A 26,299-nucleotide genomic window follows, 5' to 3' on the forward strand; every position below is an offset into this window, starting at 1 on the left:
GCCCACTGGCCCCCTTCTTCTGCTATATGAAGGGTTTCGTCCGGAAAAAAATCAAGGCGAAGCTTTTTCGAGGAGGCGCCGCCGCCACGAGGCAGAACTTGTGCAGAACCAATCTAGAGCTCCGGCAGGACGATCCTGCTGGGGAAACTTCCCTCCCGGAGGGGGAAATCGTCGCCATCTTCATCACCAACACCCCTCTCATCGGAGGGGAGTCATCTCCATCAACATCTTCATCAGCACCATCTCCTATCCAAACCATAGTCTATCTCTTGTAACCAATCGCCATCTCGCGATGCCGATTGGTACCCGTAAGGTTGCTAGTAGTGTTTATTACTCTTTGTAGTTGATGCTAGTTGGATTATTTGGTGGAAGAGTTAATGTTCAGATCCTTGATGCTACTCATTACACCTCTAATCATGATTATGATTATGCTTTGTGAGTAGTTACTTTTGTTCATGAGGACATGGGATAAGTCATGCTAATAATAGTCATGTGAATTTGGTATTCGTTCGGTATTTTGATATGTTGTATGTTGTTTTTCCTCTAGTGGTGTTATGTGAACGTAGACTACATAACACTTCACCATTATTTGGGCCTAGAGGAAGGCATTGGGAAGTAGTAAGTAGATGATGGGTTGCTAGAGTGACAGAATCTTAAACCCTAGTTTATGCGTTGCTTCGTAAGGGGCTGATTTGGATCCACTAGTTTAATGCTATGGTTAGAGTTTGTCTTAATTCTTTTTTCGTAGTTGCGGATGCTTGCGAGAGGGGTTAATCATAAGTGGGATGCTTGCCCAAGTAAGGGCAGTACCCAAGCGCCGGTCCACCCACATATCAAACTATCAAAGTAACGAACGCGAATCATATGAACATGATGAAACTAGCATGACAGAAATACCCGTGTGTCCTCGGTAGCGTTTTTCCTCTTGTAAGACTTTGTTCAGGCTTGTCCCTTGCTACAAAAGGGATTGGGCCACTTTGCTGCACCGTTGCTATTACTTGTTACTTGTTACTTTTCACCTGCTACGTTTCACCTCACTACACCATCACTTGTTACCGCTACTTTCAGTGCTTGCAGTTATTACCTTGCTGAAAACCGTTTATCAGAGCCTTCCGCTCCTCGCTTGGTTCGACACTCTTACTTATCGAAAGGACTACGATTGATCCCCTATACTTGTGGGTCATCACCCGCCTGGGGGCGCCCTGATGGCTTGGGACCACCTCGTGGCTCTGTTTAACGTAATTACAACGCTAAAAAATCCTATATATATATACAGAAACCCTCTAAAATAAACCTAGAACTTTCGCTCCGCCGCCGCAGCTCTATGGGAAGAAGAGATCTCATCCCGGGCCCTTTCCGATACCCTACCGGAGGGGGCAATCATTATCGGAGGCCATCCTCATCATCCCGATGGCTACCATGACGAGGAGGGAGTAGTTCACCCTTGGGGCTAAGGGTATGTAGAAGTAGCTATGTGTTTGATCTCTCTCTCTCTCTCCTACTCTTGAGATGTCACAATCTTGATGCATCCCTTGCTATCCTGTTGTGATGAATTGAATATGTCCCTTTGAGATCTCGTTATGTTGGATTGAATATTGGATTTGAGAACACTTGATGTATGTCTTGCATGCGGATACCCTTAGTGACATTCGGGTATTCTATTGATTCACTTGATATATGTTATGGCATCAACTTGCGAACTCCGGTGATCTTGGGGATTTATGGATAGGGGTTGATTGCAAGCTTTTGTACTACATTATCCGATAGAAATCTCGGGTTACTCTTTGAAGTTCTTGGTGTTGGATTGAATATGATGAATCTAAAATTGTTTGATTCATGTCGAGTAATTAGCCAACGGATACTTGAGGTGGCATTAGGGTTGATTGATAGTATCATGGGTGTTATTCTAGTACGAACTGTAGGGCTATTTGTGACACTTATAGGAATAGCTCAAAAGATTGATCAGAAAGAATAACTTTGAGGTGGTTATACTACATACGACAATTTGATATTATGTTCTCTGCTACTTATGAACTTGAGAGTAATTCCTTGTTGCACGTTGAGGGATGATCATATGATTCTATTATGTTAGCATTGTTGAGAGATTGCACTAGTGAAAGTTGTTAGGGAACGTTGCATGGGAAACAAATATTTTCCTACGCTCACCAAGATCAACCTAGGAGGTGCACATCTATGAGAGAGATGTTGTATTTACATACCCTTGTAGATCGCTTAGCGTAAGCGTTAAGAAACGTCGTCGATGTGGTCGAATGTCTTTGTGATGCTATCACGATTAGTCCTGTGAACTCCCAATCAAGTGTCGAACGGACGACACCTCCGCGTTCAGCACACGTACAACTCGATGACGTCTCTACCTCCTCGATCCACCAAGTGAGGGTGGAGTGGTAGATGAATTTCCCGGCAGTGCAACGACATGCCAGTGGTGGTGGTGGTGCTGTCTCGGCAGGGCTTCGCCTAAGCACTACCAAAAACTAGAGGAGAAATCGATCTAGGGAGAGAGAGGGGCACCAAGGGCTTTGTGTGTCCTCTTGGGGCACCCCTCCTCTCTATATATAGGTGGAGGGGCGTGGGGAACAACCCCTCCAAGCCATAGTGCGCAGCCAAGGGGGTAGGAGCTAGAATCCTAGTCCCCTTCCTTCCCTTCCATACAAAGGTGGACTTTCCACCTTTCCCAACTGCATGGGCCTTGAGGGACTTGTGTGCTTGGCCCAATAAAGCCACGATGTCTCCCCTCAGCCCATGCAAACCCTTGGGATGTGGTGGAACCCTTGGTGGACTTCCAGACTCCTTTAGAAGTTTCTGGAACCTTCTAGAAGATTCCTGGTACAATATCGGAAAAACTCGAAACTTTTCCGGTAGCCAAAACACGACTTCCCATATACAAATCTTTACCTCCGGACCATTCCGGAGCTCCTCGTGATGTATGGAATCTCATCCGAGACTCCGAGAAACTTTCGGTTACTACCACACATGACTCATTAATACCAAATCATCACCAAACCTTAAGTGTGTAGACCCTGCGGGTTCGAGAACTATGCAGACATAACCGAGACACTCTCCGGCCAATGAACAATATTGTCTCTTACATATTCTACGAAGATATTTATCGGTCGAACCACAATGTCAATGATTCAATCAATCCCGTATACTATTCCCTTTGTCTATCGGTATGTTACTTGCCCGAGATTTGATCGTCGGTATCTCTATACCTAGTTCAATCCCATTACCTGCAATTCTCTTTACTCGTCCTATAATACAAGATCTCGTGACTAAATCCTCAGTCACATTGCTTGCAAGCTTCTTGTGATGTTGTATTACCGAGTGGGCCATAGAGATACTCTCCGTCATATGGAGTGACAAATCCGAGTCTCGATTCACGCGAACCCAACAGACACTCTCGGATATACATATAGAGCACCTTTATAGTCACCCAATTATGTTGTGACGTTTGATACACACAAGGCATTCCTCTGGTGTCTAGGAGTTGCATGATCTCATGGTCATAGGAATAGATAATTGACATGCAGAAAACAGTAGCAATAAACTGAGACGATCACATGCTACGTTCATAGTTTGGGTCTTGTCCATCACATCATTCTCCTAATGATGTGATCCCGTTATCAAATGACAACTCTTGTCTATGATTAGGAAACCTTGACCATCTTTGATCAACGAGCTAGTACATTAGAGGCTCACTAGGGACAATGTGTTGTCTATGTATCGACACATGTATTTGAGTTCCAATCAATACAATTCTAGCATGGATAATAAACGATTATCATGAACAAGGAAATATAACAATAACCAATTTATTATTGCCTCTAGGGCATATTTCCAACAAAAGAATGAACCCTAGGCCTTATTTCCAAGCATTTATACAATATTTTGCTCATTCTTTTACACTTGCTACCTTACTATTTTTATATTTTCAGATTACAAAAACCTTTATGTATCATCCATATTGCACTTGTATCACCATCTATTTGCCGAACTAGTGCACCTATACAATTTACTATTGTATTGGGTGTGTTGGGGACAGAAGAGATTTCTTGTATTTGATTGCAGGGTTGTTTGAGAGAGACCATCTTCATCCTACACCTCCCATGTATTGATAAACCTTAGGTCATCTACTTGAGGGAAATTTGCTGATGTCCTACAAAACACTGCACTTGGAGGCCCAAAAACATCTACAAGAATAAAATTGCATAGCACACATCAAGCTCTTTTCTGGTGTCATTGCCGGGGAGGTGAGTATTCGAAGCTATATATTTAGATCTTGCAATCAATTTTTAGTTTCTTGTTTTTCACTAGTTTGGTTTATAAAATAAAACTACAAAAAATGGAATTTAGGTTGCCTCATTTGCTTCATCTTTTTAATGCCTTTTGTGAAAATGATGGTTTGGAAAATTGTACTCAATTGGTAGATGAAGAATTTATGAAAATGCTTAATGTGAAATCCTTCAATGATGATCATGATGGCAATATTGTTAGTATTAATTATATGAATATCCTTGAAGCTAATGATATGCAAAGCCACAACCTTGGGGATGCTATGTTTGATGAAGATGATATTTTTAGCCCCCCAAGTTTTGATGAGAAAATTTATTATGATGAAAGCATGCCTCCTAGTTATTGTTGGAAATACACCCTAGAGGCAATAATAAAGTGGCTATTATTATATTTCCTTGTTCATGATAATTGTTTATTATCCATGCTAGAATTGTATTGATTGGAAACTCGAATACATGTGTGGATACATAGACAACACGCTATCCTTAGTGAGCCTCTAATGGACTAGCTCGTTGATAAAAAATGGTCAAGGTTTCCTGGCCATAGACAAGAGTTGTCATTTGATAACAGGATCACATCATTAGGAGAATGATGTGATGGGCAAGACCCAAACTATGAACATAGCATATGATCGTGCCAGTTTATTGCTATCGTTTTCTGCATGTCAAGTATATGTTCCTATGACCATGAGATCGTGCAACTCAGTGACACTGAAGGAGCACCTTGTGTGTATCAAACGTTGCAACGTAACTGGGTGACTATAAAGGTGCTCTACAGGTATCTCTGAGGGTGTCTGTTGGGTTGGCATGGATCAGGACTGGGGTTTGTCACTCCGTGTGACAGAGAGGTATCTCAGGGCCCACTCGGTAATACACCATCACAACAAGCTTGCAAGAAATGTGACTAAAGAGTTAGCCACGGGATCTTGTATTACGGAACGAGTAAAGAGACTTGCCGGTAACGAGACTGAACTAGGTATGAGATACCAACGATCAAATCTCTGGCAAGTAACATACCGATAGACAAAGGGAATTGTATACGGGATTGATTGAATCCTTGACATCGAGGTTCAACCGATATAGATCTTTGTAGAATATGTAGGAACCAATATGGGCATCTGCTACGGCGACAAAGATCTTCTGTCGTCTCTTGAGCTTGCGTTTGTTTTTCCCTTGAAGAGGAAAGGGGGATGCAGCACAGGAGCAATAAGTATTTCCCTCAGTTTGAGAAACAAGGTATCAATCCAGTAGGAGAATCTCGTCAAGTCCAAAGTACCTGCACAAACACAAAAGAGCTTGCACCCAACGCTATAAAGGGGTTGTCAATCCCTTCAAGATTGATTGCAAAGTGAGATCTGAAGGCGGAAAGTGAAACGAAGTAAAAGAGTAAGGCTGAAAATATGGTGTGGAGTAGACCCGGGGGCCATAGTGTTCACTAGAGGCTTCTCTCAAAAGAGCAAATATCACGGTGGGTGAACAAATTACTGTCGAGCAATTGATAGAACCGCGCAAAATCATGACGATATCTAAGGCAATGATCATACATATAGGCACCACGTCCGACACAAGTAGACCGATACTTTCTGCATCTACTACTATTACTCCACACATCGACCGCTATCCAGCATGCATCTAGTATATTGAGTTCATGACGAATAGAGTAATGCCTTAAGCAAGATGACATGATGTAGAGGGATAATCTCAAACCAATGATGAAAACCCCATCTTTTTACCCTTGATGGAAACAACATGATGCGTGCCTCGCTACCCTTTCTGTCACTTGGTGAGGTCACCGCACGGTATCAACCCAAAACCAAGCACTTCTCCCATTGCAAGAATCATAGATCTAGTTGGCCAAACAAAACCCACAACTCGAAGAGAATTACAAGGTTATGAAATCATGCATAAGAGAGATCAGAAGAAACTCAAATAAGATTCATAGATAATCTGATCATAAATCCACAATTCATCGTATCTCGACAAACACACCGCAAAAGAAGATTACATCGGATAGATCTCCATGAAGATCATGGAGAACTTTGTATTGACGATCCAAGAGAGAGAAGAAGCCATCTAGCTACTAGCTATGGACCCGTAGGTCTATGGTGAACTACTCACGCATCATCGGAGAGGTCATGGTGTTGATGAAGAAGCCCTCCGTATCCGAATCCCCCTCTGGTAGGGCACCAGAACGTGCCCTAGATGGGATCTCGCGGAGACAGAAGCTTGCGGCGGCGGAAAAGTACTTTCGATGATTTCCTGATTTTTTCTAGGATTTTAGGGAATATATAGGCAGAAAACCTAGGGCAGAGGAGGTCCAGGGGGCCCACAAGCCCGTGAGGCCCGGCCTCTCCCCTGGCCCGGGTTGGGGGGGCTTGTGGGGTCCTTGGGGACCCCCTGCCTTGGTTCTCAAGTCTCCCGATCTTCTTCTGTTTCGAAAAAAAATCTTTTCGGGGATATTATTCCGTTTGGACTCTGTTTCAAATCTTCCTCTGAAAAGGGTGAAAACCCGGAAAAAACAAGAACTGGCACTTGGCACTGAGTTAATAAGTTAGTCCCAAAAAAGATATAAAAGGCATATAAAACATCCAAAGTTTGACAAGATAATAGCATGAAACCAGAAAAAATTATAGTTATGTTGGAGACGTATCAAGCATCCCCAAGCTTAACTCCTGCTCGTCCTCGAGTAGGGAAGTGATAAAGACTGAATTTTTGATGTGGAATGCTACCTAGAATAGTTGTCCTTTGCAACTTCTTTCATGTGACATGAATGTTCAGATCCGTAAGATTCAAAGCAATAGTTTGCTATTGACATGAAAACAATAATAATTCAAGCAAACTAGCAAGGTAATCATGAACTTTCAAAATGACGAGGCCAAAGAAAGTTATCCCTACAAAATCATATAGTCTGGCTATGCTCCATCATCCTCACACAACTAATGTAAATCATGCACAACCCCGGTATTGGCCAAGTAATTGTTTTCGACTCTTACTTTCTCAAACTTTTTATAACTATCACGCAATACATGAGCGTGAGCCATGGATATAGCACTATAGGTGGAATAGAGTGTGGCGATGGTTGTGAGACAAAAAGGAGGAGATGGTCACATTGACTCGGCGTATCAAAAGGCTATGGAGATGCCCATTAATAGATATCAATGTGAATGAGTAGGGATTTCCATACAAGGGATGCACTAGAGTCCTAAGTATGTGAAAGCTCAAAAGGAGAACTAGTGGGTGTCCATCCAACTTGCTTGCTCACGAAGTCCTAGGGCAATTTGAGGAATCCCATCATTGGAATATACAAGCCAAGTTATATAATGAATATTCCCACTAGCATATGGTAGTGACAAAGCAAGAAGCTCTCAATCATGAAGAACATGGTGCTACTATGAACCACAAGTGTGGAAAAAGATAGTAGCATTGTCCCTTCTCTCTTTTTATCTTTTTTTTATTTGGGCTCTTGGCATCCTTTTTTTTAATTTGGGCTCTTGGCCTCTTCTTTTTTTAGTTGGGCTCTTGGCCTGTTTTTTTATTTCCTCACATGGGACAATGCTCTAATAATGATGATCATCACACTTTTATTTACTCACAACTCAAAGCTCAAAATGATGATGACTCTATAGGAAATGCCTCCGGCACTTTACCGGGATGTGCAACGATCTAGCTTGGCGTATGACGTTGGAACATCACGCTAGCTATCTTACGATCATGCAATGGCAAAATGAGAGTGACGGCACAAGTCATGAGGCGGAACGGTGGGAATTGCATGGCAATATATCTCGGAATCGCTATGGAAATGCCATAGTAGGTAGGTATGGTGGCTGTTTTGAGGAAGGCATATGGTGGGTTTGTGCACCGGCGAGAATTGCGCGGCACTAGAGAGGCTAGCAATGGTGGAAGGTGAAAGTGCATCTATACCATGGACTCACATTAGTCATGAAGAACTGACATACTTGTTGCGAAAGTTTTTATTAGTAATCGAAACAAAGTGCTAAAGGCATACTCCTAGGGGAAGGGTTGGTAGGTGTTAACCATCGCGCGATCCCGACCTCAACACAAAGGATGACAATCAATAGATCAATTATGCTCCGACTTCCTAACATAGCGGTTTACCATACGTGCATGCTACGGGAATCACTAACTTCAACAAAAGTATTTCTGGATTCACAACACCCTACAAAGATAGCTCTTAATATTACCAAATCCATGTCTCAAAACTAATTGAGAGGAACCAAAACTTCTTTTTCTACTCAATGCACATGAAGATGGAGGTTTCTGTATCCTCTTTGGGTACCTATCATCTTTGGGACTACTTTCATAGCATAAGCCAACTACCAAGTCACGCACCGCCGTGCTCTAAAAGATCTAAGTGAAGAACATAGAGCAAAATATCTAGCTCAAAAGATATAAGTGAAGCACGATGAGCAATCTAGCTGTGCTCTAAAAGATCTAAGTGAAGCACATAGAGCAAAATATATAGCTCAAAAGATATAAGTGAAGCACGATGAGCATTCTAGCAAAATCACGATGAGTGCATGTCTCTCTCTAAAGGTGTGCAGCAAGGATGATTGTGACACAACAAAAAGAAAAGAATCCTAAGATACAAGACGTTCCAAGAAAAACACATATCATGTGGTGAATAAAAATATAGCTCCAAGTAATGTTACCGATGGATTGAAGACGAAAGAGGGGATGCCTTCCCGGGGCATCCGCAATCTTAGGCTTTTTGGTGTCCTTGAATTTGGCTGGGGATGCCTTGGGAATCCCCAAGCTTGAGCCCTTTCCACTCCTTATCTCTTTGTCCATGAGAACATCACCCAAAACTTTAAAACTTCACAACACAAAACTTAAACAGAAACTCGTGATAACATTAGCACAAGAAAACAAACTACCACTTCTTTAGGTACTGTAGCAATCTTGATTTCTGTTTATATTGGTATTGGGCTACTGTATTCTCACTCTTCCATGGCTAGTACCCCCCGATACTATCCATAGTTTCATCAAAACAAGCAACCAACTCAACGAAAACAGAATCTGTCAAAAACAGACCAGTCTGTAGCAATCTGTATACTTCGTACACTTCTGGTACCTCACAAATTCTGAAAAATTACGACTGCCTGGGCAAAATACATATCAAACAGCAGCAAAAAGAATCAACTCAAAATCTCTTTCTGAATAAAAATGAAAAATCATCTCGTGAGCGAAAAGTTTCTGTCTTTTTCCAGTAGGATCAAACAACCCTCACAAAGACTAGTCATAAAGGTTTTGCTTGGCTCAAACACAAAAAGAAACACAAAGAACTCAATCTCAACATAATTATGATGGTGTAGACGCAACAAAACAGAAAGAAAAAGATAAATTCATTGGGTTGCCTCCCAACAAGCGCTATTGTTTAATGCCCTTAGCTAGGCACAAGGCGATAGAATCACGTATCGTCGTCTTTGGTGCTCAAACCATAAGTGGCCCTCATCATGGATTCATAAGGCAATCTTATTTTATTTCTAAAAAGTGTTCCATGCCCTTCTTTAAAGGAAATTTAAATCTAATATTCCCTTCCTTCATATCGATGATAGCACTGATAGTCCTTAGGAAAGGTCTACCAAGAATAATAGGGCAAGTAGGATTGCAATCAATGTCAAGCACAATGAAATCCACGGGTACATAGTTCCTATTTGCAATAATAAGAATATCATTGATCGTTCCCATGGGTTTCTTGACAGTAGAATCCACAATATGCAAATTAAGAGAACACTCTTCAAGCTCATTAAAACCCAGAACATCACATAAAGACTTTGGATCGCGGAAACACTAGCACCCAAATCACACAAAGCATTGCATTAATAGTTTTTGATTTTGATTTTAATAGTAGGTTCCTACTCATCATGAAGCTTTATAGGGATAGAGACTTCCAATTCAAGTTTCTCTTCAAGAGATTTTATCATAGCTTCGACGATATGATCGGTAAAGGCCTTGTTTTGGCTATAAGCGTGTGGAGAGTTTAGCATGGATTGCATCAAGGAAATGCATTCAATCAAGGAGCAACTATCATAATTGAATTCCTTGAAATCCAAATTAGTAATTTCATTACTACTCAAAGTTTTAATATCTTCTACTCCACTTTCAATGGACTCCGAATCATTGGGGCTCTTTTCAACCAAAGTGTTTTCATATCCAGCCCCATCATCATTAGGTTTGACACAAGAAAACAAAGATTCAATGGGAGTCACACCAAGCACTTTAAGATCTTCGTGATTCTTATCAGGAGTTTCAGGTTTAGCAGCCATTTTATTGACTAAAGTAGCGTGCTTATCAGAAATCTGGCCTACCAACTTTTCAAGACGAGCAAACTGAGAATTTAGCACGAGGAATTCTTTAGCCATATCATCAACTTCTCTACTCATAAAAGGTAGAAAAGAATTTTGCTCCTTCAGTTCTCTACAAAAGTAACTGTTGTATTCAAACTGTGTAGACATGAAGCCTTTAACACTAGTTTCAATATCTTCCAACCTTGCATCGTGAGCATCAAAATCCCTTGGTTGGGCCATGCGGGTTTTAGCAGGCGTACAAGCGGGCAAAGAGCAAGCAAGAGAAAGGGCAAACGAAAAAGGCAAACGAAAAAGGCAATTTTGTGAAGTGGGGGAGAGGAAAACGAGAGGCAACTGGCAAACAAAGTAAATCCAAGAGAAGAGTTTGCGACACTTACTTGGATGAGTTCTTGACTTGATCCTCCACGGCAACGGCGCCAGAAATTCTTCCGCTACGGCAACAAAAGTCCTTCCCCAGCAATGGCACCAGGAATCCTTCTGCTACTTCTCAAACAACAGCGCCAGAAATTGACACGTTGACGGAGACTTGCTTGCGTTGGTTTTTCCCTTGAAGAGGAAAGGGTGATGCAGCATAGGAGCAGTAAGTATTTCCCTCAGTTTGAGAACCAAGGTATCAATCCAGTAGGAGAATCTCGTCAAGTCCAGAGTACCTGCGCAAACACAAACGAGCTTGCACCCAATGCTATAAAGGGGTTGTCAATCCCTTCAAGATTGATTGCAAAGTGAGATCTGAAAGCGGAAAGTGCAACGAAGAAAAAGTGTAAGGCTGAAAATATGGTGTGGAGTAGACTCGGGGGCCATAGTGTTCACTAGAGGCTTCTCTCAAAATAGCAAATATCACGATGGGTAAACAAATTACTGTCGAGCAATTGATAGAACCGCGCAAAGTCATGACGATATCTAAGGCAATGATCATACATATAGGCATCACGTCCGAGACAAGTAGACCTATACTTTCTACATCTACTACTATTACTCCACACATGGACCGCTATCCAGCATGCATCTAGTGTATTGAGTTCATGACGAACATAGTAACACCTTAAGCAAGATGACATGATGTAGAGGGATAATCTCAAACCAATGATGAAAACCCCATCTTTTTACCCTTGATGGCAACAACACGATGCGTGCCTCGCTACCCCTTCTATCACTGGGTGAGGTCAACGCACGGTATGAACCCAAAACCAAGCACTTCTCCCATTGCAAGAATCATAGATCTAATTGGCCAAACAAAACCCACAACTCGAAGAGAATTACAAGGATACAAAATCATGCATAAGAGAGATCAGAAGAAACTCAAATAAGATTCATAGATAATCTGATCATAAATCCACAATTCACTGGATCTCGACAAACACACCGCAAAAGAAGATTACATCGGATAGATCTCCATGAAGATCGTTGAGAACTTTGTATTGAAGATCCAAGAGAGAGAAGAAGCCATCTAGCTACTAGCTATGGACCCGTAGGTCTATGGTGAACTACTCACGCATCATCGAAGAGGTCATGGTGTTGATGAAGAAGCCCTCCGTATCCGAATCACCCCTCCGACAGGGCACCAGAACGTGCCCCAGATGGGATCTTGCGGAGACAGAAGCTTGCGGCGACGGAAAAGTACTTTCGATGATGTGCTGATTTTTTCTCGGATTTTAGGAAATATATAGGCGCAAAACCTAGGGCAGAGGAGGTCCAGGGGGCTCACAAGCCCGTGAGGCCCGGCCTCCCCACCTGGCCGGGCTGGGGGGCTTGTGGGGTCCCTGTGGACCCCCTGCCTTGGTTCTCAAGTCTCTTGATCTTCTTCTGTTTCGGAAAAAATATTTTCGGGGATTTTATTCCATTTGGACTCCGTTTCAAATCTTCCTCTGAAAAGGGTCAAAAACACGGAAAAAACAGGAACTGACACTTGGCACTGAGTTAATAAGTTAGTCCCAAAAAAGATATAAAAGGCATATAAAAAATCCAAAGTTTGACAAGATAATAGCATGAAACCATAAAAAATTATAGATACGTTGGAGACGTATCAATGCCCAAGGCAACCTCAAGGTAATATCCAAGGAAGACTCAAGCATCTAAGCTTGGGGATGCCCCGGAAGGCATCTCCTATTTCATCTCCAACATTATGGGTACATCTGACTTAGAGCTATATTTTTATTCGTCACATGATATGTGTTTTCCTTGGAGCATTATTTTATTTTGTTTTTCTCTGTTATATGTTATTTATATTCTTTTTCAATAAAATTTTCCAAGAATGACCTTTATAATGCTTGAATTGCATGTGTGATGTGTGCTATACAAAACATAAACTTTTGCTGCAGTATTAGAATTTTGAGATTCTACTTGAAAGGACGTGGATGTCGCCTAGAGGGGGGGGGGTGAATAGGCGCTTTAAAATAATTACGGTTTAGGATTGAACAAATGCGGAATAAAACTAACGTTTAATTTGTCAAGCACAAAACCTACAACAACTAGGCTGACCTATGTGCATCAACAACTTATGCTAAGCAAGATAAACAACTAAGTGATAGCAAGATATATGACAATAAACAATATGGCTATCACAAAGTAAAGTGCATAAGTAAAGGGTTCGGGTAAGAGATAACCGAGGCACGCGGAGACGATGATGTATCCCGAAGTTCACACCCTTGCGGATGCTAATCTCCGTTGGAGCGGTGTGGAGGCACAATGGTCCCCAAGATGCCATTAAGGCCGCCGTAATCTCCTCACGCTCTCGCACAATGCAAGATGCCGTGATTCCACTAAGGGACCCTTGATGGCGGTCACCGAACCCATACAAATGGCAAACCTTGGGGGCGGTCACCGATACCCGTACAAATTGCTCGGGGCAATCTCCACAACCTAATTGGAGACCCCGACGCTTGCCCGGAGCTTTACACCACAATGATTGAGCTCCGAGACACCACCAAGCTTCTAGGACGCCAAAGCATCCACGAAGAACAATATCTAGGGTACTAAGTACCAAAGGTAATAAGCTTCTGAAACTTCACTTCCACGTATCACCGTGGAGAACTCAAACGATGCAACTAATTCAATGGCAAGGGCACACGGAGTGCCCAAGTCCTTCTCTCCCAAATCCCACCAAAGCAACTAATGCTAGGGAGGAAAATGAGAGGAAGAACAAAGAAGAACACGAAGAACTCCAAGATCTAGACCCAAGGGGTTGCCCTCACTTAGAGGAGAAAGTGATTGGTGAAATGTGGATCTAGATCTCCTCTCTCTTTTCCCTCAAGAACTAGCAAGAATCATTGGAGGGATTGAGAGTTAGCAAGCTCGAAGAAGGTCAATAATGGGGGAAGAACACGAGATTAAGAGATTTGATTCAATGGGGAAGAAGACCTCCTTTTATAGGTGGGGAAAAATCCAACTGTTAAGCCTCACAGCCCGCACAAAGTGGTACTACCGCTCATGGGAGCGGTACTACCGCTCGGTAGGTTCACCAACCATGCCGAGGCCATGAAAAACAGTCCGACGGAGCGGTACTACCGCTCCTGGAGCGGTACTACCGCTAGGGAGTGATGACCCACAAGTATAGGGGATCAATCGTAGTCCTTTTGATAAGTAAGAGTGTCGAACCCAACGAGGAGCAGAAGGATCTGACAAGTGGTTTTCAGCAAGGAAATATCTGCAAGCACTGAAATTGTCGGTAACAAGTGATTGTGTGGTGAGATGATTCGTAGCAAGCAACAAGTTACAAAAGTAGCAACGGCGCAACAAAGTGGCCCAATCCCTTTTGTAGCAAGGGACAAGCCTGGACAAGGTCTTATAGGAGGAAAAACGCTCCCGAGGACACACGGGAATTTCTGTCATGCTAGTCTCGTCATGTTCATATGATTCGCGTTCGTTACTTTGATAGTTTGATATGTGGGTGGACCAGCGCTTGGGTACTACCCTTACTTGGACAAGCATCCCACTTATGATTAACCCTTCTCGCAAGCATCCGCAACTACGAAAGAAGAATTAAGACAAAGTGTAACCATAGCATTAAACTAGTGGATCCAAATCAGCCCCTTACGAAGCAACACAAAAACTAGGGTTTAAGCTTCTGTCACTCTAGCAACCCATCATATACTTAGTACTTCCCAATGCCTTCCTCTAGGCCCAAATAATGGTGAAGTGTTATGTAGTCGACGTTCACATAACATGTAACATCCCAAATTTTGGAATGTTAGAATAATTATTATATTGTTTGTTTGTTTGCTTGAGTGATTGAAACTTGAGTAAATTTGAAACTTTTCAAAAACTTTTGAATGAGAGGGAATAAAATGACTTTCCCCTTCTCCGGTAAATTCAAATTCAAAAGCAATGAGAGAAGATGACATGACTTCTTCAACTATAAAGAATTTGAATGGAGTTTGCATTTGAATTCTTTCAAAAAAAAATTCTTTTGCTCTTCTATATTTTTCTTCCCCGAGAAAATGCCCCGACAAAATTCTTGCACGCAAGAAAGAGCGGAGGAAAATGATGCTCCAAAATGTGAGGCATTTCTGAAATATTTTGAGCCAAGAAGACCCAAGTTTTATGGAGAAATTATTTGCGAAAAAGGAAATAAAGCCTTAGGGATTTTTTCTGAAAAAAAACATTTTTAAAAAGTTTTTATTTTTGTTTTGGAAAAATGATAATCAATTAGGAAATATTTTTCTGATCGATTTGGTATATAATACCCCATATAAATCTTTTTATTTTGTTTCCTTTTATTATTATTTTCCTTGCTGTTTTAAAAGAAAAACAAAATGAGGAAATCTTCTTTCCTTTTAATAGGAAACCGCCCTAGGGCGTTTTTTTTTCTCGGCCAGATCCCCTGGCCGATCCTTCCACCCAGCGCACCCACCCCCTCTTCTTTTCTTTTTTTTTCTTTTCTTTCCTTCCTTCTTCTTCCCCTTTCCTTTTCTTTCTCCCGTGCCCTTCCCTACCCAGCGCCACTGCCCCCTTTCCATGGCGCTGCCCCCGCCTCGCCGGGATCCGATGGCCCCTCCCTGATCTCGCCCCCCTTCCTTCCCTCGCTCCTCCCTCGCCCTATATAAACCGCCTCGCCCCTCGCCCCTCGGCCCCCTCCTCTTCCCACGCCAGAACGCCGCCTCGCTGGAGCCCAAAGCTCCAGTAGAACCGCCACCACCACCAATCGACGGAGGAGACCCACCTCCGTCCTCCCCACGCCTCGTACGCCGCCGGATATCGCCGGAGCCCCCTCCCCGAGCACCAGCTCTTCTCTATCTCGCCGGAGAAGAAAGAGCCCGAGCAACTCACGGTGAGACCCCCCATCTTTTCCTTAGCCGTTAGATCGTGAGTAAACGATCCAGATTAGAACAAGTTACCTCTTCGGTCTTTGGACAATAACCGAACCGGGTTTTCTCTTCACTTATTAGTTAGCCGGTGTTTTTACTTACATAGCGGCCGTTTGCTAGAAAGCCCCGCAACACACACCACCTAGGCCAACCAGAAGTTGCCACGTGTACCCATGTCAGTTAGAATCAGTTTCTACTTTTTTCTGTCTAATTCCAAAACAGAGAAAGTTCTAATTTTGTTTGGCTCATAACTTTTGATCTAGTGATCCAATGAGGTTGATACTTTTTCCAGTAGATCACAATTTTTTTGTAGTTTTTAAAAACTATTTAGTGTTTTATGTAGTAGAAGACTCCCTAGTCTTATTTGAAGTTTCCTTCGGATTCTTATTCACTCTCTCTTTTGTTTTGATTGCTAGAATGATTGCTAGTATGAGTGCTTATGTGAATGATATGTTTGTTATATAGATTTCATCGGAGAGTGACGAGTAGTCTATCAAGTTATTTCTCGAGAAATTCTTCTTCATCAACCTCACCAGGCAAGTCATTTGATCATGTATCACCTATGTTTTATGCATCGTAGTTCTACCATCCTATGCCCAATTGCATGCTGAGTAGGTACTTGGAAATTATGGTTACATATTGTAGTATCATGTGGTAGGCACCCAACAACCCCGTTACTTGGCCCGGGACGACAAATTTCATATTGCTATGCTTGAGTAGACGAGATTCTGGTTGAGAGTTTATCACGAGTGATGCGAGAATAATTTAATAACCAAGACCGGTTAAGTCAAGACTTTTCAAGACCTCGTGCTGCAATGCAACTCTGGGTGAATGACGGTTGATCGGCTCCCTGGATAAACCAGTGGATGACCCGGGATGCTGGAGACGGCCATGACATCTTGCGGAAAGCTTCACCCAGGCTCAAAGAGACGGACGGATATTTTCAAGACCCTAGGCTTACCTGCACAACCACAAGTCATTATGGGCTCTGGCTTGGTTGGACAACGCGGCGACTCTGGACAGGCGGTGCTAGCAGATGTAGAAGAACGGTAGGAATGGATGGGCACCGACAGGGATTCAGAGGGACCCGTTGAAAGACCATGTTTTGATCATCCGATCTTCAAACACCCTGAAGTGCGAGGACATACTCGGAGGCGATCAAATCTTGTGGGGAACGTGTGCACAACTCTGTAGAGTACTCAAACCTAATCGATTAGCCGTGTCCACGGTCATGGACAACTTGAGCCAAAGGAACTGAAGTTATCTGAAATTCTCAACACACATAATAATATTGATGTGGGTATTATTGACAACATGGGTACGAGAATTGGTTGGTGGAACCATCTCGTTAACAACCAACAATGTAGTAACATTTTGCTTTTAGCCCTCTCTTGATGTAGGAGAAAACTTGCTTTTCACTAAAAACTTATAGCCCCACCTGCCATATATGCATATAGTATAGATGATTACTTTTCATCCCTCTCTTATGTGACTTGCCGGCATATTCAATATGCTGACCTACACGGCTGCAACGTCTTATGTTGCAGATATTTTTCTTCCACGAGTAAGAGTACGATTCAGGGTTACGGTCTACACTTAACTTCCATTGGTGTTTATTGGGACTCCACTCCCTTGACTGCTTCCGCTGAGATATTTAAGGTATATATCAGTTTTATGCTATTTCCATGTGATTGCACTTTGATATATACATTGATGTACTGTGTGTGCCAGCATACTGATCCAGGGATGGCACAGATACACAGAGGCTTGACTCGTCTTGAGTCGGGTCGCTACAGGAATGGTATCAGAGCACATGTTGACTGTAGGACGTGACCCTAGAAACTGGAAATTTCTTAGGATAGGATCTCTCAAAAAATCTTATTTTCGAGAACACCTTTCACTTCTCATCTCTTCTGATTTCATCAAATGTTCTCTCTCACCTCAAATAGTTATACAATCCCCTTACCCCTTTGACCTCATGAAGAATCAACAGAGTTCTACTTCAAAGTAAAGAGGATTTCATCATGCAATTGAAGCTACACCAATTGAAGACTCTCAAGGCCCGAAGAACTCGAAGACCCCGAAATGTTCGAATATTTATATGACCATTAGAAGTCCAAACCCCTGTTATATACCCACGTTAGTTACGATGATTTGTGAGCCGTCATTGGTGTGTGTTTTCCAACGGCCACAAATAAAACCTATTCTCAAAAATATTGTTTGTATTGTGTGTATCTCCCTCCCTCTCTTACCCGTCTCATCCCCAAAACCTCAACCCTACCAGATGGAGTATGAAGCTGGACTTGTAGTCTCTGGACCAATGACCCAGCTGGAGGCTGATATATGGACTCAAAACATGGAGAACCACTTCAGGAGCAACTTGATCTCAAGGAAGTATGAAGTGGAACACGCTCTTGAGTACTTTACACAAAGTGCTGCAATCTAGTGGAAAATGCATCATGCCATACAAGGATTTAGTGGAGCAAAAACATGGGACGAATTCAAGAAGACTTTGTTAAGATCCCGTCTTATTCAGAAGTGCTATGATAATCCGAAGGATAAGACTTGTGCATGCAAGATCTGTGGAGAAATAGGACACACCCAGGAAGAACACAAGGATGGATGCACTCATTGTGAAGAAAATCACCAAGCTGAGGAGTGCCCAAGTAGTCAGGTGACTTGTTTCCTTTGTGAAGGAACCACCCACTACCCAGCTCAATGTCACATTTACCCCAAGGTACAACAAGTTGTCCAGCAGCAGAAAGAAGCAATGAAGGAAACACTCAAGAATAAGATTCTAGAAGAGCCGGTGATGAACGAAAATATTGAAGACCCCGATGGACAAGGTCTGACCAGATTTTTGTCCAATGCATGCTAGTCATGTGGAGAAGAAGGACATTATTCACAGGATTGCACGAAGGGAAGCCAAGAGTATCTGGGAAACTTCATGACGGGAAAAGTGGAGTTTGATCCACTTGAAATAGAAGAACTGGCCAAAATAAAGGAGTCCGGAAAGAAGAAAAAGTACCCTCGAAAGAGCCAAATCTCTGTAGATATAGACCTGAGTCATGTCAGATGTTACAAGTGTATGGAATTTGGACACCACAAATACATGTGCTCAGGAAGGAAGCCGGAAACCCAAGGAGCAAAAGCAAACACTAAGACGCCTCGAGACTTGTCAGGACTCATTTGCTTTCGTTGCAAGGAAGCAGGACATTATGCTAGTGATTGTCCACAAGGGAAGAAAGCTAAAATGGAGTAGATAAGTTTTGACAGTGACAATAAGTGGAACCTGAAGCACTCTTGTTTTTCATGAGATTATGGAGTTGAATTTTTGCAATAGAAGCCTCTGAGATTGTAATAACTCATGAATAAATAAAATTGTAGTGTCATGATCTCCTATGTTAAAACTGTATGCGTTGTTTTCTCGACGAGCAAAGATCTCTGAACATTTATGAGGATATGAGAAAATATGGTCTATGCAGGCATGAGTATAATTCATTTTAAGTGTGGTAGCATCCCACTTTGCCGGAAGTTGGATTTGTTAGAAGACCCCCAAACCCTAACCTTTCTTTCTAGCCCCTCCGAATCTCGAGGACGAGATTCATTTTAAGTGTGGTAGGTTTGTAACATCCCAAATTTTGGAATGTTAGAATAATTATTATATTGTTTGTTTGTTTGCTTGAGTGATTGAAACTCGAGTGAAATTTGAAACTTTTCAAGAACTTTTGAATGAGAGGGAATAAAATGACTTTCCCCTTCTACGGTAAATTCAAATTCAAAAGCAATGAGAGAAGATGACATGACTTCTTCAACTATAAAGAATTTGAATGGAGTTTGCATTTAAATTCTTTCAAAAAAATTTCTTTTGCTCTTCTATATTTTTCTTCCCCGAGAAAATGCCTCGACAAAATTCTTGCACGCAAGAAAGAGCGGAGGAAAATGACCCTCCAAAATGTGAGGCATTTCTGAAATATTTTGAGCCAAGAAGACCCAAGTTTTATGGAGAAATTAAATGCTAAAAAGAAAATAAAGCCTTAGGGATTTTTTCTGAAAAAAAAGATTTTTTAAAAAGTTTTTATTTTGGTTTTGGAAAAATGATAATCAATTAGGAAATATTTTTCTGATCGATTTTGTATATAATACCCCATATAAATCTTTTTATTTTGTTTCCCTTTATTATTTTTTCCTTGCTGTTTTAAAAGAAAAACAAAATCAGGAAATCTTCTTTCCTTTTAATAAGAAACCACCCTAGGGCGTTTGTTTTTTTCTGGGCCAGGTCCCCTGGCCGATCCTTCCACCCAGCGCACCCACCCCCTCTTCTTTTCTTTTTTTTTTCTTTTCTTTTCTTTCCTTCCTTCTTCTTCCCCTTTCCTTTTCTTTCTCCCGTGCCCTTCCCTACCCAGCGCCACTGCCCCCTTTCCATGGCGCTGCCCCCGCCTCGCCGGGATCCGACGGCCCCTCCCCGATCTCGCCCCCCTTCCTTCCCTCGCTCCTCCCTCGCCCTATATAAACCGCCTCGCCCCTCGCCCCTCGGCCCCCTCCTCTTCCCATGCCAGAACGCCGCCTCGCTGGAGCCCAAAGCTCTAGGAGAACCGCCACCACCACCCCACGCCACTACCGCACCTCCCCGCCCCCAACCGACGCCGCCACAAGCACCCCCTCCTCCACCGCGTTCCATTTTTCCACCCAGCCCGAGCCCCTCGCCGCTCCACGCCACCCCCGCTGCTCGCCGGAGTTCGGCCGGCAACAGGAACTTCCCCGGCCGCCCCTGCTCTCCCCTGACCTCGAAGCACCTCGCCGTCGTCGCCAATCGATGGAGGAGACCCACCTCCGTCCTCCCCACGCCTCGGACGCCGCCGGAGATCGCCGGAGCCCCCTCCCCGCGCACCAGCTCTTCTCTATCTCGCCGGAGAAGAAGGAGCCCCAGCAACTCACGGTGAGACCCCCATATTTTCCTTAGCCGTTAGATCGTGAGTAAACGATCCAGATTAGAACAAGTTACCTCTTCGGTCTTTAGACAATAACCGAACCGGTTTTTCTCTTCACTTATTAGTTAGCCGATGTTTTTACTTACATAGCGGCCGTTTGCTAGAAAGCCCCGCAGCACACACCACCTAGGCCAACCAGAAGCTGCCACGTGTACCCGTGTCAGTTAGAATCAGTTTCTACTTTTTTTCTGTCTAATTCCAAAACAGAGAAAGTTCTAATTTTGTTTGGCTCATAACTTTTGATCTAGTGATCCAATGAGGTTGATACTTTTTCCAGTAGATCACAATGTTTCTGTAGTTTTTAAAAACATATAATTTGTCTATGTTTGAAATTTTCAAATTTGAATTAGATCAGATTTAGTTTAAACCTTGTTTTGCTTATTCTGGGAGTTTAAAAATACCTTTTAATTTAATTCTTTTTGCTACTGATCACTAGTAATCTGAATTATAAGTGGTAAAAATTTCAGAATTATTTGAGTATTTTAGCTCATTGTTTCTTGTGAAACAATATCTTTTCACCTCTTTTAGGATTGTGACTAATTTCCTTTCCATAGTTGTTTTTAAATTATTTTTCTTTTATATTTCAGAAACATTATGTTTTGTTTCTGTTAGTTAACAGTAGGTTTGCAACAAGTTTTGATTTTTATTTTTATATGTTATCATGAAATCAATTCTAGTTCTCTAATAACTTGCAGTTGGTTTCTCCACTGTTTCAAATTCCGTTTGGAAATAATTCCAAATAGTTTTGTGAAAAATACTTTATTTTATCTTAGTTCCCTGTTATTATTTTCCGTTGGACAAAAACTATTTAGTGTTTTATGTAGTAGAAGACTCCCTAGTCTTATTTGAAGTTTCCTTCGGATTCTTATTCACTCTCTCTTTTGTTTTGATTGCTAGAATGATTGCTAGTATGAGTGCTTATGTGAATGATATGTTTGTTATATAGATTTCATCGGAGAGTGACGAGTAGTCTATCAAGTTATTTCTCGAGAAATTCTTCTTCATCAACCTCACCAGGCAAATCATTTGACCATGTATCACCTATGTTTTATGCATCGTAGTTCTACCATCCTATGCCCAATTGCATGCTGAGTAGGTACTTGGAAATTATGGTTACATATTGTAGTATCATGTGGTAGGCACCCAACAACCCCGTTACTTGGCCCGGGACGACAAATTTCATATTGCTATGGTTGAGTAGACGAGATTCTGGTTGAGAGTTTATCACGAGTAATGCGAGAATAATTTAATAACCAAGACCGGTTAAGTCAAGACTTTTCAAGACCTCATGATGCAATGCAACTCTGGGTGAAGGACGGTTGATCGGCTCCCTGGAGAAACCAGTGGATGACCCGGGATGCTGGAGACGGCCATGACATCTTGCGGAAAGCTTCACCCAGGATCAAAGAGACGGACGGATATTTTCAAGAACCTAGGCTTACCTGCACAGCCACAAGTCATTATGAGCTCTGGCTTGGTTGGACAACGCGGCGACTCTGGACAGGCGGTGCTAGCAGATGTAGAAGAACGGTAGGAATGGATGGGCACCGACAGGGATTCAGAGGGACCCGTTGAAAGACCATGTTTTGATCATCCGGTCTTCAAACACCCTGAAGTGCGAGGACATACTCGGAGGCGATCAAATCTTGTGGGGAACGTGTGCACAACTCTGCAGAGTACTCAAACCTAATCGATTAGCCGTGTCCACGGTCATGGACAACTTGAGCCAAAGGAACTGAAGTTATCTGAAATTCTCAACACAAATAATAATATTGATGTGGCTATTAGTGACAACATGGGTACGAGAATTGGTTGGTGGAACCATCTCGTTAAAAACAAACAATGTAGTAACATTTTGCTTTTAGCCCTCTCTTGATGTAGGAGAAAACTCGCTTTTCGCTAAAAACTTATAGCCCCACCTGCCATATATGCATATTGTATAGATGATTACTTTTCACCCTCTCTTATGTGACTTGCTGGCATATTCAATATGCTGACCTACACGGCTGCAACGTCTTATGTTGCAGATATTTTTCTTCGACGAGTAAGAGTACGATTCAGGGTTACGGTCTACACTCAACTTGTCGTTGGTGTTTATTGGGACTCCACTCCCTTGACTGCTTCCGCTGGGATATTTAAGGTATATATCAGTTTTACGTTATTTCCATGTGATTGCACTTTGATATATACATTGATGTACTGTGTGTGCCAGCATACTGATCCAGGGATGGCACAGATACACAGAGGCTTGACTCGTCTTGAGTCGGGTCGCTACATAACACCACTAGAGGAAAAACAACATACAACATATCAAATTACCGAACGAATACCAAATTCACATGACTACTATTAGCATGACTTATCCCATGTCCTCAGGAACAAAAGTAACTACTCAAAAAGCATAACCATATTCATGACCAGAGAGTTAATGAGTAGCATCAAGGATCTGAACATAAACTCTTCCACCAAATAATCCAACTAGCATCAACTACAAAGAGCAATCAACACTACTAGCAACCTTACAAGTACCAATCCGAGTCGCGAGATGGAGATTGGTTACATGTGATGAACTAGGGTTTGGAGATGAGATGGTGCTGATGAAGATGTTGATGGTGACGAGTCCCCTCCGATGAGAGGAGTATTGGTGATGACGATGGCGACGATTTCCCCCTCCGGGAGTGAAGTTTCCCCGGTAGGATCGTCCTGCCAGAGCTCTAGATTGGTTCTGCTAAAGTTCCGCCTCCTAGCGGCGGCGAAACCATGAAAAAGCTCCTCCCTGATTTTTTCTGGACCAAACCCTTCATATAGCAAAAGAGGGGGGCAAATGGGCCAGCAGGTTTCCCACAAGCCCTCATGGTGCGGCCTGGGGGGTGGCCGCGCCGTGTAGGCTTGTGGCCAACCCCTGGCGCCCCTCTGGCACTTCTTCGGCCCAGTATTTTTGATAAATCAGGGAAAAAATCCCCGTTGATTTTTACGGCATTTGGAGTTGCGCAGAATAGGTATCTCAACTTTGCTCCACTTTCAGGCTAGAATTCCAGTTGCCGGCATTCTCCCTTTTCATGTAAACCTTGCAAAATAAGAGAGGATAGACATAAGAATTGTACCGTGAAGTGAAATAACAGCCAAAGAAGCGATAAATATCAACATGAAAACATGATGCAAAATGGACGTATCAACTCCCCCAAGCTTAGACCTCGCTTGTCCTCAAGCGAAAGCCTAGCTCAATGAACATGTCCACATGTTTAGGGAGAGAGGTGTCGAAAAAACAAGATATGAACATGCAGGCATCATGATCATGATCATGATCAGAACAACAATACCAACATATAATCTCTCATGCTAAAGTGACAATTCCTTCACAAAGTAAAGCATGGATCACGAACCTTACCGAGAAGTAACAACCGATAGCCTGTAGTCATTGAAGCAATTGCAATTTATCACAACATCAGAAAGAGTCAAATAAGAGCTTGTAAAGCAAATCCACATATTCAGTCATTCTTTCGTTCTCTACAATTGCTACAACTCACGTGGTACTCATGAGAACAAAGTTTGAGCTGGACATAGAGAAAGATAGGGGCTTAGAGTTTTGCCTCCCAACTACTCACCTCAAGGGTAATGTCAACAACAATAATTCATGAATGCCTACCTCCAAGTTGACATATCAATATAGATCTTTCTCAAGCATATGACATTAGCCAAGACAAAGGCGAAATAAGGAATTGGTGAAGATCACCATGACTCTTTCAAGGGAAAAAAGTAAAGGTACAAGATAGGCCCTTCGTAGAGGGAAGCAGAGGTTGTCATGCGCTTTTGAGGTTTGGATGCATGTCCTATTAGTGCGGAGGAACGTCACTTTATATTGCCTCCTATGATAAAGAACTTTATTATGCAGTCTGTCGCTTTTATGTCTTCCTCATCATAGGTTCATACAAAGCTTATTTTCCACACACTAATAGATCATACATATTATAGAGCAATTTTTATTGCTTGCACCGATGACAACTTACTTGAGGGATCTTATTCAATGCATAGGTAGGTATGGTGGACACTCATGGCAAAACTGGTTTGAAGGTTTATGGATGCACAAGTAGTATCTCTACTTGGTGCGACAGGTTTTGGCTAATATGAGGTGGAAGCAATCGTCACATGCTAAGGGATATCTAATCATATAACATTGTTCGGAGCCAAGCAAACACAATTCATTATGCTCTCTTCCTTGTCCAACATCTACTTCTAGGCATGCAATAGTTTAGTGAGTGTTCACAATCATAGATGGTGTCAGAGATGATATATTTATATGTGAACCTCTCCTTCTTTATCACTTCCTATTAATTGCAACCATGACCAAGGTCTACGTTTGCCTACCCTCAACAAGTTTCAATCCTCATTCTTTTTATATGTGAAGCCATCACTTCCCATAAGATCATTACATGATCTTTCATGCTTTTGTTCTATTCTCACTCTTTTGATCATGGCACGAGGCAAAGCCCTTCAACTAAGACACTCTTTATTATATGGCTCACGAGCAAGAATACATTGGGGGTGACACAAAGCAAAACTAAGAACTAAAACACTAAGACTTTTAAACTACTAGAGAAAGAGAAAACTGAAAAGGAAAACTAAAACAAAGGTAAAGGCAAAAGATGTGATGGTGATATGATACCGCGGCAACTCCCCCAAGCTTGGCACAAGCCAAGGGGATTGCCCATACCAATGCTCAGTTGTCTTCCTTTGGTGGTGATGGTGGAGGAGTTGTTGAAGAGGTCTAGAGTTTGTTTAATTTCCACTTGAGCATAAAATTCTGCTCCCTAAGATCATCATTTTCCTCTTCAAGCTTCAACACCCTTTGGCATAATTCATGCTTACTCTCCTGCAAGAAACGAGAAGGGATAAACAAGGTCTTAGGCTTCTTCCTTGAGTCAGGGAGGCTCGACTTCTTGAACTCCACATGAGTGTGTCCAGGTTGAGGTAGAGGAGCCTCCTCTTCGTCGGAACTTGTTTGTTCCTTCCCCTTCGGATCATAATCTTCTTCCTCATCAGTGGTCTAGCCATAAGGATCCACGTCCCCATAGACCTTGGGATCAGCAAGGTAATCAGCCACATAGCTCTCCCCCTCTGAGTCCTGAGAAGACATCTTGACCTAGATCTACGGTAGAAAACAGGCTCGAAACGAAAAACACATGAAATCTGCGTGATGCAGGGGTCAGATCAAACGGAAGTATATATAATGATTTTTTTCAGACCATAAGGAGTACCCTGCACGAAAATGGAGTCCGGGAGGCACACGAGGTGGCCACAAGCCCTCACGGCGCGACCAGGGGGTGGGCCCACCTCGTGCAGGCTTGTCGCCTCCTCGCGCACTTTCC

Source organism: Hordeum vulgare, chromosome 7H (assembly GCF_904849725.1).
Source record: "Hordeum vulgare subsp. vulgare chromosome 7H, MorexV3_pseudomolecules_assembly, whole genome shotgun sequence".
Taxonomy (NCBI): domain Eukaryota; kingdom Viridiplantae; phylum Streptophyta; class Magnoliopsida; order Poales; family Poaceae; genus Hordeum; species Hordeum vulgare.